The 20,094-nt window shown below is 41.5% G+C and overlaps 1 long non-coding RNA gene across 1 annotated transcript in view; it reads left to right on the forward strand.

Moving 5' to 3' along the window:
• The first annotated feature begins 9,495 nt into the window (after positions 1-9,495).
• The window catches only part of LOC140704837 (uncharacterized), a 124,645-nt gene continuing 114,046 nt past the window's right edge, over positions 9,496-20,094 (forward strand). The window contains exon 1 of the long non-coding RNA XR_012084299.2: positions 9,496-15,539. This is a non-coding gene — a long non-coding RNA (uncharacterized LOC140704837). The remainder of the gene's footprint in view (positions 15,540-20,094) is intronic.

Genomic DNA, 20,094 nt, shown 5'->3' on the forward strand with positions numbered 1-20,094 from the left:
CACTTTGCTGATATCCTGAAGTGACTTGTTTATTAAGCCACTTCATGATATCAGAAGGAGTTGGAACAAATAGGCTCACTTGAACTCCAATATGCCATTTAGATGCAAGGATCGCACCAAATGGCATATCACACTTCCACCCAACCTCAAGCAACCCTATTTAGTCCACACCAGCCTGCTCCAAAAGAAACCCCATACATGAGCCCTAGATGGCACCCAGAGAGAGAGAGAGAGAGAGAGAGAGAGAGAAGGGGACAGCAGACTGTCTTTGTTAGCCCTAACTCTGACGCTTTTAATACAGATTTTATCAACTTCCCAGGTGTTTTTCCTACTCCCCAAAGGCACAAAACGTGCCAGGTTACAGAAAGGAAAGGACCAAGGAGTTGTTTTTGCAAAAAAGGAACATGGCCTTATTACCTTCTTTGTGGGCAACTCTGGAAATACTTGATGCTTGGAGCATCTTTACAACTCAGGGGCAATCCATGGTCCAAAAGGTATTTAAAGGGATCCAGAACCTACTGAACAAGAGTGGAGTTTAAAAGTCTGCAGTATAATATTGACTTGCCATTGTTCAAGAGGTATTTCCCTGTAAGTTGACCTGCTGCCTTCTGTGTGGTCCTCAATGCCTGCTTCATTGTACAAATAACAACAAAAGGAAGGGGTGCTCATGCTGCTAACTATTGCATGAGCAGATTCACTCAGTAAGAAACTGGTCCTGGTGTCTAAAAATTAGTCAGCCAGGTGTGTGATGATGGTTTACATGTTGCTTCTTCTGATATCCTACTGTGGGATGCTTTGTGCCCAAACTGGAAACGACTTAGACACAATCCTAGGTCCAGGTCAAGAACCAGAAAAAGGTGCATGGACAGTTTTCATAAGTTTGCAAAAGTCATGTAGTGGCTTGTCATTCTAGGCATTGTATTGTGAAACCACCTGTGTAGCTATGTTTTAGTTGAACAAATAGTGTGTCCATGTTCTGACTATGGAAAGTGGTGTAATATCCAGCCCTCTTCTTTTGAATGGGAAACTTTATGAAATAAAATTAGGTCACTGCTTTTGACTGGGAAGCCACATACAACAAAGATGCTTTTCTCCATCTCTGCCGTGCGTGTGCTCTTTTGTCAGAGTGGATACCTACACAGATAGCCACCTCTTCCAAAATAGCCCAAGTGTACATATTACACCCTCCCCACATAATCTGTATAGACCTAATCATTTCCAAAGCATCATGCCAGAACATGTAAAGGATGAAGTCAGGAAAAAGGGGATATCAGTAGAAATAAATTAAGAGGTTTTATGCATCCCTGAAACTGGTGTTTTTGCCATTTCCATTTATCTTGCAGTGAGCCACACTGAACTCAGTGGGACTTAAATCTGAGTATAAATGCATTAGAGTGCACTATTAGTGGGGGGGGGGGATTCCGTGCCTGTTTGAAATATATGTACACATTACCAGACCACCTTTCATCAACTGCTATTAAAGCTACAGGTAGCTAGAAATTTTACCATATTATGTGCTTTTTAAATAGATGCTTTCCTCTATCATCTGTGGAACTGAACCTCCTCCATTCTGAATGAAAAATAACATTGAAGTGTGAGTTGAAAATAGCCCTCAGCCAGCCACCTGACTTTGAAGTCCATCAGAAACACACTTTCGTCATGCCCGTCAAAAATAACTGGACATGGCAGCAGAGTGATGGAGTAGGAAAGGTGTGTGATTCTGTTTACCTGTACTAAACATGGCACTGATATGTCCCTTTACATTCCTTCATGTGTTTTGATCAGCATATCAATTTGCTGCATTAGTTCCCCCTTCCCCGAATATACTCATCAATTTATACTTCTACTAATCCGAAGTGCCATAAATCTTGTTACTTTGGTGCAAAAATGAAAACAATAAATCCATTTTGAAAATATATGCCCCATTTTGATTCACATCATCTGCCATCAAACCAACTGTTCTTTTGAAAGCTGTTCAACTTCACTTCCATCTCAACTAGATGGTGAATAACTCAGTAGCAGATAAGCTAACACAGAAAATGGAAGCATCCAAAACTCTAACTCTTGCAGTCTACTTATGTCACAAGATAACCAGGGTGATATGGTTAATAAGCACATGGTTGAGATCCTCAGAAAGCTTAGAAATGATAAACCAAGATTACCATTAGGGATGGATTTTTAGAAAAATTGTTTGGATTACAAATCCGATAATTTTCCATTCTGAGTGTTCTATCTGACAGATACCTTTCAGTCACTTAAATGTGGCTCACCTGGGAGAAAGGCCTAAATCTGCCAAAACTTCTTATTCCTGCCCCCGTACTACCTGGGAACTTTCTTTCTGAGTAGGAAGTTAAATGGAGCTAGGCCTAGCTCATCCTCAAAGCCTTCCAGTGGAGGCTCTTCTTCCAATTGAGATACACCAAGGGATCTGTAAGGAGTCTGTCTGTCAGGTAGAACTCCCAGAATGGACAATTGTGGGATTTGTAGCTCAGAAAATAATAATTAAAAAAAACTATCTCTAACCACCATTACTAATATAATTAAAATGTGCTGCAAGGGGACCGGGGGGATATGTTGAGATGGGTCAGTGGTCATTAGGTGTTTTTTCTTTGCATGGAGAAGACAGGAATGGGGAAATGTGTGAGTTTTGCTTTCTCTTGTTTTCAGGTCTTCAAAAACCAAAATAGGAAGAAATTAGTGAATTTTAGTAAGTTCTTTGAACAAGCTGGAATAAAACTGCTTGCCATTTGCACTGGTCAAATCCAGCATTTAATTGGCTCCCATGCTTATTGCTCATTACGAATGAGGAGACTGACATAAGTAAGAGGATGCTAGACTTTCATCTTAATCCAATATCCCCAAAATGGTTGAATACACAAGGATTCAATCTCAGAGTTAAGCACTCCAAATTATTCGACCTGGGTATACAGATCTTTCCCCCAAAATATAAAGAAATTAAAATTAAATTCTCACCATCTTTGGCAGATGATCCCTATGTAAGTAACATGCATTAAGTAGCTGCAGGTGGGAAAGACTTCTACTACCAGAACAAGCATCAGAACACACAGTTCTGTCCAAATGGCATGTGTCTACTAGGCAAGAATAAAATAATTCCTAAACCTCTACATACTGGTGGAAACCAAAGCTGTTGTGGCATAAGATATGATTCCTGCACTTAGCAGAGGGTTAGACTTGATGGACTTATAGACTCAATAGACTCCAACTCAATGTATTCTCGAAGGCTTCATGGCCAGGATCTGATGGTTGTTGTGGGTTTTCCAGGCTGTTTGGCCGTGTTCTTAAGGTTTTTCTTCCTAACGTTTTGCCAGTCTCTGCAGCTGGCATCTTCAGAGGACAGGAGTCAGAACTCTGTGCTCAACAATCCTTCCAACTCAATTATTCTATGATTCTACAATGTTTTTGTATTGTTTTGCCTCTGTGAAGCCCCTGTGTCAGTAGAACACTATCTGTTCAAGAGAAGATATACGGGAACTTTACTTGTTACATCAGTAGAACATTTCCACAGTTGTCATGAAACATAACTTTGTTATGCTTTTATTACCTCCAAAAGAAACTGGTTTCAGGTAACTAAATTACTAGTGACTCATTGTCTTCCTATACTGGTTCTTTTTGCATGCAAATGGACATGAGTAGTTATCCTCTTGGTGCCTTTTTGACCTATGTGTAGAGAAAGAAACATTGAATGTGCCTGTACTTCCATGCCTACCCCCTTGAAAACCACTTTTCTGCAGTATGAATTCTAATAAAGGACTTCAAAGTTCATTCTAGCCTGATAATGACATTGCTTCAAAAGAGACAGAATAAATTAAAGCATTCAATGGAAAATCCAGCATGGCTGCCTCCATCACAGTCCTTGCTCCTCACAGTTAAAACAGAATAATTTATTCAGGCTTAGACTTTAGGAGCAATTGGTTTTCAATACCAATAGCAAATATTGATATTAGGGCAGTGCACCGTATATGTCTCAATACTGAAATACACACTGAATCAGGGCTTATATGTTCATCTCTGCGACCAACAGGTCTCTAAAGCAAAGGCCCAGCGTCACTCATAAGGTGGAGCAGCATGTCTGCCACATCTCTTATGTTAAATCCAGAACGCTGGTGTTAAAATACTGAATTTTTAAAAATACAGCATAAAAGCAGGGAAAGTTAAGGAAAAGCACAAACAGCTTATAAGGAAGATGGTGATCTGGCACTAAATCAGAAGGAGGCTGACATCTCCACCCACTCAGTGAATGTCTTCTGCACATTCCACCTAGAAAGGCCTCTCAGTGATGTCACAAACCTACATATTCCCTTATGAGTGCTCTCAGTGGCATTTGCTTGGCAGCACTGTGAAATAATGGGACTTGCATCAGTGTAATATGTATATTGGTCTTACATCCCAGAATTTTCTTCTCTCTCTCTCTATCTCTCGTTCTTCTAGTTATCATTACATACACTATTAGGACTTTATCTCTCTTTCTGAGTGTCTGTGCATACTTGTGTTCTAGTATGGATTTTTAGTGGCTAGGTCTGAAATCACTTTGTTCTTCTCTCTGTTCCTCCTTTAGTTTGTCTTTTCTTATTGATACAGTGCCATCAGTTTCACAGTTCATAATAACTGCCTCTTGCTTCTTTCTCTCCTGTGTTCTCTGGTTTTGAGATGGGCAAATAATTCTGGTAGAAATAATTCTGCTGCTGCTATATACACACCCCATGTTATCACCATTTATATTTCTCCTTGTATAAAAATGTGTCCCCCACCTCCCCTAGAAATTTGGAAATGCATGAATACTGGCATGTACATGTACTAGACAGGAGTATCTCCAGAAGGGCACATAACAAAACAAATCCTACTTTGTCTATCTTTATTTGGACATGGGCCAAACTGAGGTGGGCACAGCGATAATTGACATTTCTGCTCCAGCAGGAGAACATCAAGTATGTACATTCATAGAATGAGGCCACATTGCTATGCCCTTGGTTGAGAAGCACATACATGGGGCTTAAGAAAGGGGCACTTTCATGGAAAGGGAGCATTGTGCAGATGGGACAAAACCAAATACAGAATAGAAAAAAAGAAATGAACATCAGATAAATAACACTTATCAGGACAATCACAAGTCAGATCCTTTGCTTTAGGACTCAAGATGCTGCCACCACCCCAAATATGAAACATTCATGTCAAAATTTAGTGTTATAGCAGCATGGTAGTGCAGCTATGTTACTGTGCAGCACAGCAAATCAACATTCTACAAGGCAATTAAAAATAGGGCAGCCCAAACAATAAATCATAGCATTGAAATTGGACTTTCGATCAGCATCAAATTCGGCACAGTTGTAGAAAATATTCTTCTTTTCCTCGGTGCCACAGTTGGAAATGTTTGGGCAAAGGGTTTTGAGTTACAATTTTTTTAAAAGTAAAATTATTTTACCCCACCATGCAGAAACAATTTCCCCTTAATAACCCCAGATTTAAAATAGCTCACGTAAATCTAAGATTCAAATCTTGCTTTTCTTAAAAGAAATGGATGGTTGGTCCCATCCACTTTAATTTGGAAAGTATCCAGGCTGCAGGGGCTGAAATAGTGATCCTCAAAAATGCATTTCAAAAGATAAAAACAACTACTTTATTATAAGAGCATGTGTGGAACACACTTACTGACAAGAGTGTTCCAAAGGTACATTGTTTTAGTTTAATGGGCTGTGAGGCTGGTGTTTGGAGGGCAATGAAAGGTCAAAGAAACAATCAAATGAGAGATTTTCTTTGAAGAGTCAAAAATACCAGGCTTGCTTTAAAGAAAGTAATGGAATGACAATCCTCCAGAGTGGGACATTCTGCCATCTATCTCCAGGAAATTGGCAGACAATGTTGTAATGAATGTTCAAGTATTTCTACATTACAAAAGCACAGAGAAGTTGAGTTTGTCCCAGCCCAAAAGACTTTCAGTAAACATTCTGTCAGGATTTCTGAGACTAGGATCCCAACACAAGTCTTGTAAGGCAAGGGTCTCCAATCTTTTAACACAGAGGGCCACATAATATATTTTTGATATTTTTGAGGGCTGAAGGAAGGCACGCGTATGTGCATGTGCACTTCTTCCCTCCCATGTGCCTGCCTGCCCACTCGCATGCACACATGCACTCCTGTTCACTCACCCACCCGCACACCCACCTGCCTGTGCGCCCGTGCACATCGGCCAGATAAAAAGGCCAGGTGGGCTGGATGTGGCCCGCAGGCTGTACTTTGGAGACCCCTGTTCTAAGGGGAAATCAGCTCGAAGTCTGGGGCAATCTGAGCTTTTGACCCAGTCAGACAGTATCCAATTAGCCAACTTTCAGAAGGAGAACATTCTAATTCCTTCTTGGCCAAAGAGACATTTGTGATGAGAAAGGGATTCTGTGTCTGATTGTTAAAATATTTTAAAAGATATTTTTAAAAAGAATAGAGAATAAACATTCAGAAGCTCACTTGTTTAATCTGTGAAATTACTACTTTTTGCTTTGTGGCTGGGGATGGTCTTACTCAGTGTTAGTAGAAATTTGGTGCCTTTTTTTCTGTCCTGGCCATTTATGTGTTTTCATTATACATGCATGATAGAATAGCCTCAGCTGACTCATTTTATTTTCCTCTACTGATAATTCAGGCTTGACTTGACTGAGCATCCATTTTTGTGCCTTTCTGGCTGACTGCTGGATAACTCAGTGTTTTAAGTCTCTGGGAATTTGATTCCCAACTATGCCTCCTTGACAAGGGACTCAGTGATCCATTGGATCTCTTCTAGCTCTGTAGTTCTAAGGTTTATAAGGTTAAACCTCTCCTCCAACACCATCTTTTAAATGAGTTGATTTTTGTCCCTGTATTTCTCCACTATCTTCCTTTCACATAGTATGGATTATTTTGATCTTTGTTTCCAGTGACAATCTTGGTTAATTCCAAGCTCTCCCCCTGCTTTTTTAAATGTCTTGTGCTCACTGCTATTCACACTTTGCACAAACAGCCTTGACAATTGCTTTGTGTTTGAGTGAGAAGGCGTTAACTGATGAAAAAAAGGAGTCAGCTCCAGGAATTTTCCCTTGCTTGGTGTCACTTTGTGAATGGTTGTCATATAGGTATCCTGTAGACCCTCTTAACTGCTGCCACTGGTGTTGTCAACATTCTGGCTGCCCTTTGCTATATAAAGTTTGGTCTCCTTTTTCCTGCTAGCAATGTGAACACAATATTGTACAGCATACCCGTGCGAGTGCCACTGTTTGCATATGTGTGCAAGCACCCACACACTGGCACAAGTGCCACACCGCCATTTGTGCATGCGCACGAGTGAGCGCACCCCACCACAAGCACAGTGCTGCTGTTTGCACATGTGTACAAGTGTGCACCCGCACAAGTGCCACGCTGCTGTTTGCGCATGCTCTCTCTCTTGTTCACACAAGAGAGAGAGCACTCGTTCACACATGCGCATGAATGCAGGGGTTGCCCCGCCTTCCCCAGCCGGTCTGCGGGGTGTAAAAGGTTGGGGACCCCTGCTGTAGTTGATTCAGGTCCTGTGAATATAACCTCACCCCCTGCTTGACGTATGTTAATAGATGAATTTCAGTTACTGAAGCCTGATGATGTGGTCAGGACTCTTGGAGAGGTGAAAGCTACGACATGTATGCAAGATCCTTGTCCTTCCTGGCTCATAAAAACTGCCAGAAAGGGATTGGTTCAGTGGGCAGGAGGAGTGTTAAATGCTTCCTTGCAACACAGTAGGACCAATCATGCTTAAAGGAGGCAATAGTAAGACTATTGTTGAAGAAGCCCTCCTTGGATCCCATAATACTGAATAATTGCCAAACAGTATCTAATATTCCATTCTTGGGGAAGGTGCTAGAGAGGGTTGTGGCCTCTCAGCTCCAGAGGTTCCTGGATGAGACAGACTATCCAGATACATTTTATTTAGGCTTCAATTGGTTTTGGGACAGAGACTGCTTTGGTTGCCTTGGTGGATGACTTACGCCAGGAACTGGACAAGAGATGTGTCTCATTACTGGTTCGGTTGGACCTCTCAGTGGCTTTTGATACTATCGACCATAGTATCCTCCTGAACCATCTCTCTGGGATGGGATTTGGGGGGCACTGTTTTACAGTGACTCCAGTCCTTCCTGGAGGAGAGAACTCAGGAGGTGCAGCTGGGGAACTCCTGTTTGAAACTCTGGCCACTGGCCTGCAGGGTCTCTCAGGGCTCTGTTCTGTCTCCTGTGTTATTTAACATCTATATGAAACTGTTGGGAGAGATTGTCCGTAGTTTGGGGATTCGATATCATGAGTATGCGGATGGCAGCCAATGTTATCCCTCCTTGCCACCTAAGTCTGAGGAAACTGTTTTGGCTCTAGATTAGTGTTTGGCATCAATAATGGACTGGAATGAGGGTGAATAAACTAAAACTTAATCCAGACAAGACAGAGGTACTCCTGGTCAGTTGAAAGGCTCATCAAAGAATAGGGATACAGCCTGCACCGGATGGGGTTATACTCCCTCTGAAAACATAGGTGCGCAGCCTGAGGATGCTCCTGGATTAATCTCTAAACCTAAATACTCAGGTTACTGCAGTGGCTAGGAATGCATTTGCACAATTAAAACCACTGTGCCAGCTGTGACAGTTTCTTCAGAGGTCTGATCTGGCCACAATGATACTTGCCTTAATTACATCCTGGCTGAATTTCTGTAATCCTCTGTGTGGGGCTACCTGTCAAAATTGTCAGGAAACTTCAGCCGGTCCAAAATGCAGCAGCCAAACTGCTCACATCCCCCCCCATCCCCCCCCCATGATACAGCAGCTCCACTGGCTGCCGATTAGTTACTGGGCACAATTCAAAGTGCTGGGTTTAACCGATAAAGCCCTAAACAGCTTGAACCCAAGCTACCTTAAAGACCGTGTCTCCCATTATGAACCTGCTCAGGTGCTAAGATAATCAGGGAGGTCTTTCTCTTGGTCCCACCACCTTCATAGGTGTATTTGATGGGGACACAAGAGAGGGCCTCCTCTGCCCATGCCCCAAGACTTTGGAACTCTCTCTCACAGGAGGCCAGGTTGGCCCCATCTTTGTTGTCCTTCCACAAGCAAGTGAAGACCTTTCTCTTCAAGCAAGCTTTCCCTCAATGACTGGTTGCCTGAGCATGATCTTTTTGGATGGATCGTTATGCATCACTGCTTTGACTGTGTTTTTATTATTGCTTGTGTATCCCTCTAAGAGGGATATTTTGTTTGTTCCTTTTTAATATTTTTATACTGAGTGTTTTTAGCTTTAAAGATCACCTTTTTATAATGTACGCCAGTGGTCCCCAACCTTGGGCCTCCAGATGTTCTTAGACTACAACTCCCAGAAGCCTTCACCACCACCCCTGCTAGCCAGGATTTCTGGGAGTTGAAGTCCAAGAACATCTGGAGGCCCAAGGTTGGAGACCACTGATGTATGCCACCTTTATATACTCATTGTTTTGTTCTTAAATATTGTATTTAAATTCTGTAAGTCTCCTTGGGTCCTTTTCTAAGAAGAAAAGTGAGGTAAAATATTTTAAATAAATATTAATAAATATCCCACATTCATAAACCAGAGGGTTTTTAAAGACCTTAATCTATCTCAAGATATGAGACTTCAATCCTTCCCTCTGAAATCAACGAGACTTTGAAAAGCACAACTTTGGCTGGACTTTGAAACACATTGCCTCTTTGTTGGACTACATATTAAGGCTGCAATCCTGTACACCTTTATTTCAGAAAGCAACCAATTGAACTCAGTGGGACTGATTTTTGAGTGGACATGTGTAATATTGTACTCTAAGCAACTGTTCTTTTTCAAGATTTTTCTGCAGCATTGAAATGGCAGATTGGCGAAGGAAAAGGAAGACTTGACAAACGTTTGATGCATCTATAATAGTTTTTTTTTTTTTACATTGCAACGGGCATGTCCTCTCTTTGTGATGCAAAATAATTTCTACCCAAGGGGACTTGTCAGCATCCTTAAATCACAAGAGGTTCAAATTCTTCCCTATCAAATAAGAACAATGTGATTTAAATCCTTTGAAGGAAGCTCTCAATACAGCAAGGAAATACTGGAAATGTTACTTAACCGTTATGCAAGCCCACTGGGGAAAACAGGCTTCTGCTAAGAATAATTCTTGCCAGAGATATCCTTTCTACAGTCCCACGGACTGTAAAGTGGCAAGGCTATATATATTTGGTATTTGACACCACACATTTTTCACTCACCCAAATAAGTAATGAAGTAACCTGCGGCAGACTATTCTGTATTATATTTTGCTTCACTGAGAAGACTGCAATCCTGTCGCTGCTTTCCTCATGCTAAGAGCTCACCAAATATGAGAAGCCAGTCTACTCCACCACTTTTTAAAAGTGAAATGTGACACCCGGCATGTGTTTCCCATACAGAAGCAAAAGCCTCATTTTGGTTATTTATCCCTTTCAGATTCCACTTTGGCCATTAATTACAGTGACAGCGATTCACCTCCCATTGGATCCCATGTAGATAAAAAATAAAATACAGGTCATTGAACAACTGAATCACTGATGGGCAAACCAGTCTCTCTCTCTTTCTCTCTCTCTGGCCCAGAATCTTGGCATGATCATGCAGTGTAAAAGGGCAGTATTGTAAGTGTGGCTACCTCTGTAGCTGGCCACTTACTGTACTCCTCCATATCCTTCATTTCAGAAGATGATGGCACGTTCAGTTTCATGCCTAGCGATGCAAGGTTGAGAGATTAGGATTTCTGCTCGACACCTGCTGAGGCCCACATGCATCTAGATGGTTTATTTGTTTAAAACATTTCTACAAACCATTTCTCCTTAAGAAGGACCCAAGGCAGCTTTCATCATTCAAAGACAACATTTAAAGCAAAAATGCAATGAGTATACAAATACTGAAAAGAGTCAGACAAATAGCAGAGTAAAAGATGTTAAACAAGACGAACATAAAAACATACTCAAAGCAGTAAGGCATAAGAATCTATTTAAGAATCCCACTCAGGCAGCTAGTAATTAAAAGAAAACTTGCTTGAAGAGAAAGCTTTTAGCCTGCCTGAGGAAGATGGGGCCAGCCTGGCATCCTGTGGGAGGGAGTTCCAAAGTCTGGGAGAAGCAACAGAGAATGCCCTCTGCTGGTACTCCTTGCTAACTCTGCTCCTGTTTCCTCCTTTCACCACTAGTCATCCTGTGTACATCAGTCAATGGGAATTTCTTCCAAAATAAGGGGCAATTAACTGCCACACATTAAAGCACATCAGGGAGGGTATGTACAGGAGAAGAGCTTCTGAAGACAATCTTAGAAGCTAGGTAGGGACATATGTTGTTCCATCCAATGGAAATAAACATGTCCATGGCTTGCTAGGGCCAGTCCTGCCCTTAGACTGACGAGACAGATTAATCAAGCAACAGTGGCTGCTAGATGACGTCTTGTTCCCTTGTGTTGGTGAGTACCTGTTCCAGGTTGCAGGTACCTGACAGGCACACCTGCACACGTAAAACTACTCTGCTAGCTTCAGGTATGATAAAGGATGCTGGTCCAGCACAACCATCAAAGCACACTTCACTTGCCCGGCCAGTTGGCTTCTAGAGGTGGAGTGTGCAGGGGTGCCATGTTAACCAGTCTTTCTGGCTACGAAACCTCTTGGTCAGGCTCTGCTGCTTGGAACAAATGGATATTAACTTGTGATCAAAGAAGCTTCATGGTATGAAGTAGAGCCACTCTGCCTTAGAGAGCAGGTGAGGCAGCTCCCCAGCTATATCTCCTGTATTCTCTGCCCATTGCTCTCCCCTGCAGAACAGAGCTGTGTATGTTAGACAGCCTACCCTGTACCCTTGCAAGCAGCCTACTGCTATCAGGAGTGGTGGAGATACCACCATGCTGCCAGTGTTGAAGTAAGAGTCATGTACCAATACAGGTGGCCACTTAGTCCTTGGTCCCAAGCAACAAAATGTCTTTCACTGACTTTGTTGCTTGAGTTTTACAAAATATACTCTTCAGTGATGGATGTGCACGCATTTAATTAATTTTTAAAGAGCTGTGCACAGTTCCCTTGATCTGATTTGGAGGGCAATCTGGGTCTTTGGAATGATGCCCCATTTGGTCGGGAGCAATTTGTGCCTAATTTGATTTGACTTCATTTGTGTCCCAGAACTGAACTGATCTATAAATTTGTGTCCCAGTCAATTCAACCTATACTCCATGTGTGCAATAATTTGTAAACTTACTTTGCATCATCGAAAAACAGAACTTGTCCTTTCTACTTTGATCCAGACCACACATTAATCTGTCAGACAGATTCTCTTTAAAACTGGAAATTTTTCTGAAACTAGTCTACAACCCTACTTTTTAAACCACCCTGCCCTTGTTAGTTTATATGCAAAAGAGTAAGGAATTCAGTTTGAGCCCCATCCCCCCCTTATGGTGGCACAAGTCAGATAAGTGGTCCGTAAAGATAGGTGTCGAGGTCACAGGGTTAGGGAAATACACATGACAAAGGAAAATGGAAGATTTTCTACATGCAGAGTTGCTTAGCAATCTTTCACAAACTCTAAAAGGCTTGTGGCATTGATTGTCCCTAAAGAGAACCATCACCAATCTTCACAAAAGCCACCCTCAAAGACTCTTTTGCTGTTGCAGGATCATAGCATTAATGTGATCTATGACTAAACTTCCTTTTCCTGAAAAATATGAAAATAATTATATGTTCTACCTGAACTACTAAGCAGAGAAACTTTCTTGTCTTGGACCCATGTATCACATGTCCATTTCTCTTTTCCATCTTTGCTTTTCATCAAGTGGAGCAAACTTAAGGAAGCAGAGATTTGAAAACAAAAGGCATTTTGACAACAGTGAGGAAGCTTGAGCCTCAGGCAGACATTACTCATCCCAGTGGACAGGTTCGAAAAGGTTCCCCTTGACAATTTTTGTCCAGTCGTGTTCGACTCTAGGAGGCGGTGCTCATCCCCGTTTCCAAGCCATAGAGCCAGCGTTATTGTCCAAAGACAATCTTCCGTGGTCACATGGCCAGTGCGACTTAGACACAGAACAGGTTCAAACAGAAGCAAATGCACACTTGTTATTTCATATTCCCTTCTGGGATGTGTATGATGTAACTATTATAGTTTCTGCTGCTTTCTACAGATTGCACTTCTTTAGGTGATTTAAGAACTTAAATTAGGACTCATGATTTCTTGGTTGGTACTGGACTCCAGAATCTTCAGAGACTGCACTGCTTCAAACTGACGCCTGCTGCCAAAATGCAGTTCCCTCTAAGCTGTGCCAGCATGCAACTGAGCCAGTGTTTCTTCCCATTTGCTGGAACCCTACGCAAATGGGGCAGAGCCCCCGCATAGTGCTTCAGAAAATTAGAGGGAATGTTGGCCCAAAGAATTGCTATTAGTAGAGTTAAAGCCAGAAATTGGCCCATAAATGTGACTACACTTTACAATACGAGAGAGTGTCAAAGAAGCTTCTCACAGCATACAGCCCCAAATAACTCTACAGGAATTAAGATGATTAGTTTTGAACTTTCAAAATCTGAAACATGGTGGTGTTGAGAGAAATCCCATGTCATGCTTCATGGTCGCATTTGTGATTAGAAATCCTCTTGTAAAACATAAGCAAGGATTAGAAAGTAGACCAACAGATCAGACAACCCCCACTCCTCCCCTCAGCATTCATTAGACGAATATGGTATTGCTTGATTTTTTATTTATTTGTCTTATTTATAGGCCATCTTTCTCCTGATAATAGTTTAAGGTAGCTCACACTGTTAAAAAGTAGAATGAAAAACGTATTAAATTATACATTTTAAACAATTAAACTATAGTAGCAATTAAAATATATTTAATGATTAAAACATTTAAAACTTTAAAGACTCAAGTAAAAAATAGCAATCAGGAGTTCTGTTATGGTTGTTAAAAGCCTGCCTGAAAAAAGTGTTTTTTCATCTGTTGGTGGAAGGATAAAAGGCAGGGGGCTAACTTACCTCCCAAGGAAGAGCATTCCACAACCTCGGTATTGCCACAGAGAAGGCCCTCTCTTTTGTTCCTATCAACTATGCCCACACTGGCAATGGGACAGAGAGGAGGGCTTCCTCTGATGATCTTAAGCGTTGAGAAGTCTGATGGGGGAGATATGGTCCTTCAGGTATGTCCATGTTCTAGAGAACTCGACTTTTGATGTAAAAAGAACAGAACAGAAAAACTATCACAGACACACACTTAAGGTATGAGGTGCATTTTAATAACAAGAAGAAGAAGAAGAAGAAGAAGAAGAAGAAGAAGAAGAAGAAGAAGAAGAAGAAGAAGAAGAAGAAGAAGAAGAAGAAGAAGAAACGTCCCTCGGGCACCTCACAGAATTAAGATGAATTGAACACTCTTCGATAGTTACCATTGACAATTTACTTGAAATTAGTTTCCTGCCCTTTCGGAAGCCCATTCACCCCTTATTCCAAATAATAATAATAATAATAATAATAATAATAATGTTTTTTTTTAATCCTAAGAAAAATGTTCAGAATGACACTGATCAAAATTAATTGGCAAAGGCAATTAATTGCCTGTGGTATGAGTAGGGGCCTGTCTACCCAAATTAATGGATGAAGCCCCTCTGTGGGTTACTAGTACAGAAAAACAGCAAACTGGAAAAGGGAAGTAAGGCACACCATGTTCATTTCTGTCCCTTCTTTCTCTTCTGACCACTCATACCTGTGAAGGTACTTATTAAAACAGGAGCAACATGACACTTTTCCTGTGCCATAATTTATGATGGCTACATGAAAAGGTGTGACTCAGCCACAACTTTTGTGAAACAACAAAGCCTTGTTGTTCTTCTTCTGTTCAGTTGTGCAGAATTTAGTAGCAATTAAAAATCTGAAAAAAAGAACTAATCTTTAATTTCAGGGAACTACTTCTGTCACTTTAGTCTGCATCTGCCCAAAGTCCTTAAGATTGCCATACATATTTCTAATCAGACCTTGGCCTCAGTGAGTTCCTAGGAACTTAGGTAAAGTTAGTGCCGGATGTTGACAAGGCATCGGAGTTTACTAAAGGTTACTTAGGGGAGACTGCTGGAATCTGGCAGTAACCAGTCTTTTTTTTGGCAAAATAATCAAGGTCATTCAGCCAAGTATCAAGTTGTTTACTCCAGATGTTCTGGTGTGAGAAATCCAAAAGGTGGTAAGGCATACGCAGGTTGGACAGCCCTAGCAAGTGTTATGTTTCAACATTCAATTCTGCCATCCTTTGATGTCTGGTTTTGTTACCAGTTTGCTCATTAGGAGAGGCTGTATTATCGTTTTGCCAATTAGTGAAATGTAAACATCCAACAAGTTGGCTGACAGAAATGTGCTTAATGAGCAAGTGCATGCTCTGAAAAGATGTACAGGGGCCAGGATTTTGCTGAGTCTTGGCGTTGACCCCACTCCAGAAGGGGCTGCACAACTGTCTCCTGGGAGTCTCCCGCTTCTGTTCTTATGGGCTCTCAGCATCCAGAAGTGGCAGGAGGTTTGTTTCTCCTTTACTGTTTTATTGCTTCTGTTTTTTGCATACCGTCTCTTGTCTCTTTAACAAAGATGTGTGCCTTTTGGCCCAATGATATATGCATTGTGACCAAATTTCAAACAAACCCTTCTCTTGTTGACAAGACAACTTACTCCCACGTAAGTGTGTCCACTGCTGCTCCTTAATATACTTTGACAGTCACATTTGCACTGACTATCTCTCCTTGTTTTGTAGTGAAAGTAAGTAACTGATGCAGTTAAGTAATAGAACCATGGCATTATATATTGCTCAAAATCCTGTTTATGGAAATTTACACTGGTGGAAGCTGATGACATCATCAGATGGCATAGGTAAAGTTTAATTTAATTTAATTTCCAATTAAAATTAATTGAAAGCTTTCTGCCCCCCCTGTTTTAGGTTCCAAGGATCCCTATAGCTGTCTTTTGCCCTGAAAAAGCATTTAGGGATGTGTATGTGTGAATGTATTTAACAGTCCAAAACTGCCACATTGCTGGTGGTCTTGATCCTGGTGGTCTGATGGCAAACTTTTACTGTTAAATGCCACCCCCATCCTGAGGCACTCAAAAGCCTAACCCCCCCCCCCCAGGCAAAATGCACCTAAAATGGAGTGGGGGTTAGGAAACTTTCAATTACATTAAATAAAATCTTACTGTTGCCAGATAATGATGTCAATGGGCACAAATATATGTAATAGGATTTTGCCCATCGTAAATAGGCACTGTCTCATTTCCCAGGAGCCTTAATCCTTTCTATATCCTCATATTTAGGTAATATTTAAATTCCTTCATTGTGTATCCTGTTCATAAGAAAAGAAAACTGTGCAGAATTATTGTGTAGTAAAATTAAGGGTCCAAAATTTGGTTTCTTGATACAAAGCTATAAAATCATTGGGCATGCCAGACAAACACAATTCTACCAACACCATTGGCACTTGGGCAAATTCTTCCTGAAATTAATTCTTTCACACCTACCTACAATGTGCTGGTGTTTAAAATAGTACACAATTGAATACAAAGGCACTGCTAGAGCTGCCAGCCTCCCACTACACAACTTTTAGCGTCTGTTCAGTGTTATTGCTTCTCTAAAGTCGCTAAATAGAGTAATTAAACCATAGCTGCAGTCCCAAAAAGTATCTCTAGCAGCATGTAGAAATAATGATAAACAGAAGTGAAGAAACTGAATATATTTTATAAGATGAGCATCCCTCTGTGCTGGCTATGTTGCCTAGGAGAGACAAATCCTGCACCTCAATACAAATTACCCAGTAAAAAAACATCCACAACAGAATGAAAGTTTCATCAGCTGTATTTCATATATTTTCCTTCCTCTTTTCAGGATGAGATGTTATGGGTGTGCAACCACCCATCCATTTGCAAAGTATAATTAACTCCGCTATCATTGCGGCCCAGGGATCCCAAGCCACTGCACTTATCGTACCACAACAGAACTAATACATATTTATTGTATTCTCTCTCCTCCAGAAATATCCCCCAAAACAACAACACCCTCACTTCAGTTAATGGCAATTAGGTGAAGCAAATGTGCTCCTTAACAGGGTTTATTACATTAACATCCTTTAATGGGATAATTTCATCAAGTACGACAATTGATGCTCACTGGTGCCACATGATGAATTTGGTAAAGTGTATTTGTTTAAAGGCATTCAGGAATAATTATCTCCAGACAACTCTTTCCCATTGTAATAGCAAGGTACTCATTTGTTTCCACAGCCTATATCTCTAATATGGCTTTTGTCTAAAAGACTGTTGCTTTTAAAAATTTGTTTGTTTGTTTGCCTATGGACAATTTTCGGAGGGTAGGATGAAAAATCGTATTTCATTTTTCTGTCAAATATTCCTCCACTTTAGGCACTTACTGTACTGCTTTTTTTTTCTTGACTGACAAGGAAAAAATTGAGCTGGTGGGCCAAGCTGCTGACAGTTACTCACCCACCGGCATGTAATAATTTCCATTTCCTGTACTTCATCCATGCCAATGTGGAAATAATCAATAACAGCACCAGCTGCATGTCCTGTTGTTTTAAGTACACTGTACATGGGTCAGAGGAGGGACTGCAATTCCTTTTGCTTTGAAAAATAAAATCCTCCAAGTCCTCAGAGGAGTTTCAGTACACAAACCTGAGGCAAGAGATATTCTCCTCTGCAGCCATTCCAAAGGAAGAAAGTGAGTGGGACCTGCCAAGCTCCATGGGAACTACAAGGGGTTGTGGGACTCGTAGTTTTTTTAGAGCCACCACAAAAAGACCTTTATAAGCAAAGAGACTATCCCTCTGCCTAGCTGTAACCCTGCAATTTCCCAAAGGCTGCTTTAAACATATTGGACCAATGTTCCCTTTACGCTGCATGCACGCATGCTCAGCCAGAACTCCATTGGGGTTGCACGTGGGTAGCTAGCAAATGGTTTATTTACTTCCCATTTTGAATGAAGCCGCACCCACCCTGATGCATGCAGAGCTAGGCTCCCATGCTGCAGGACAAAAACTTAGAGGGAACATTGCATAGGATTATTCCTTCCCTTCAGAAGATGTCACCTGTTGCATCTCTGCATGCTTCACCGATCATAGCTTGATGCCTTCTGAACTCGGCATACACTCAGGACAGTAACTCATGCAGATACACTAAGAATAAATATACACCTAAAGTAACCCTGTCTTTCTATTCTGGGTCTGATGACTGAGAGGATAATTGAAGGTGTTATTTTGCAGTGATTCTGGTCCAGGAAGGGTGATCTCAGAAGATGCTGGGGAATTCATGTTTAAGGTCCTGGTCGTGCTCATGTGGGGTCCCTCAGAATACTGTTTTGTCCCCCATGGCATTTTACACATATATATACTGTAGGTAGGAAGCTGGAAAAATGGGAGAGGTTGTTTGGAGCTTGGGAGTTTGATGCCACCAGTAGGCTGATGACACCCACATCTGTTTCTCCCTTTGATCTAAATCCAGGGAATCTGAGATCAGTTCAAGACCAGTGAACCTTACTCTCTATAAAGCAGAGGTGTTCCCAATCAATTAAAATGGAGGTGAGGAATTAGGGGTTTGGCCTGTGTTGTGTGGGGTTAACTTTACTCTGAAATGCCAGGAAAAAATGATGCCATGTTAATCAATAGGAATTTTTTAAAAGCCAAAAGCCAGATGAGCAGTACCTTTATTAGGGTCAGCTGTAAATATGCAAAATAAGCAAGAGTTCAAATTCTTCTGAACTGGAAGTATTACCTCTTCTGTACATTTACAGTTCATCTTAATAAAAATGTTGCCCATCTGTGGATTTTAGATTTTGCTTTACTCTCCCTGAAAATGCAGCATTGCTGTGCAGGTGTACTCTTGGAGTCAGCCCTGAATCTAGATGGCCAGTGATGGCCGCCAAAAATGCAATTTCACAGGTAAAACTGGTGCCTTTTCCTAGAGATGTGATTTAACTACAGTGATTTAGCTGCAGTGACACATGCCTGCACTATATTCCACACTCCACTGGACCTGGGCTACCTTCAGAAAGTATTTAGGACCTTCCAAGGGTCCAAAATGCTATGGCTAGACTGTTGACTCTGACAGGGAGAACAGGAATTCTGTTGAACCTGACAGGGAGAACAGGCCACAGAGACTGGCGAAACGTTAGGAAGAAAAACCTCAAGAACATGGCCAGACAGCCCGAAAAATCTACAAGGATCAGAACAGGAATTCTTTGCTATGACATATCCCAGGCTACCTAGCCATTTCTGGACACTATTGAAGGCACAGGGTGTGATCTATAAAGCCCTTGAAGTCTTTCAATTGTCTCACCACATTGACAAGGTGTACTGTATATGAATTACAAAAGAGGAGGTGAGTCCAGTGATCTTTTTTACTGGGTCCCACAGCTACAGTCTTTAGAAGGTTATGGCTAGTGTAGTGTAGCCATTCTCAATTGGGGCCCCTGACAGATTTGAAGGAAGCCACAGGCTAGAAACAATTCTTCATACACCACCTTATAAGGTTCATTATTCTACCATCCTGATTTGGCCTATACCATAGGATCTCCGTATCCATGGGGGATTGTTCCAAGCCCCCCCCCCCCCGTGGATGCTTAAAGCACAGAAAGTAACAAACACATACCAAATACAGTAGGACCCTTGTACAGTAGCACAGCAACAATATTTATTCAAGGAAAAAAGTACCCCTCACTCTCTTCAAGTTCAGATACTCCAGCAAGCCCCAACGCTGCCACCAGCTCAGTTAGACAGACAGACCTTTTCAAACCAGGCAGTAGCGGCAACTCCCTTCCCCCCCCCCCCAAAAAAAAGCCTAGAGAAGCCAGGCTTGGAATGTGCACATCTCACCCTGCTTCACTTTGGCTGAGGGCCAACCCAGCCTGCACCCAAGAGACCTCAAGGAAGAGGAAAGGAACAGGAAGAATCCCATCCTCTGCTTGGCTAAGCAGGGAGTTCTTTCTCGCCTCCCACCTGGTCCAGGCATTCTGAAACAAAACCCAACCTCTAAAAATGTACTTCTGTCTAGTAAGTGTTAAATTCATGGCTACGCCT

The sequence above is a fragment of the Pogona vitticeps genome, chromosome 2, assembly GCF_051106095.1.
Source record: "Pogona vitticeps strain Pit_001003342236 chromosome 2, PviZW2.1, whole genome shotgun sequence".
NCBI lineage: Eukaryota > Metazoa > Chordata > Lepidosauria > Squamata > Agamidae > Pogona > Pogona vitticeps.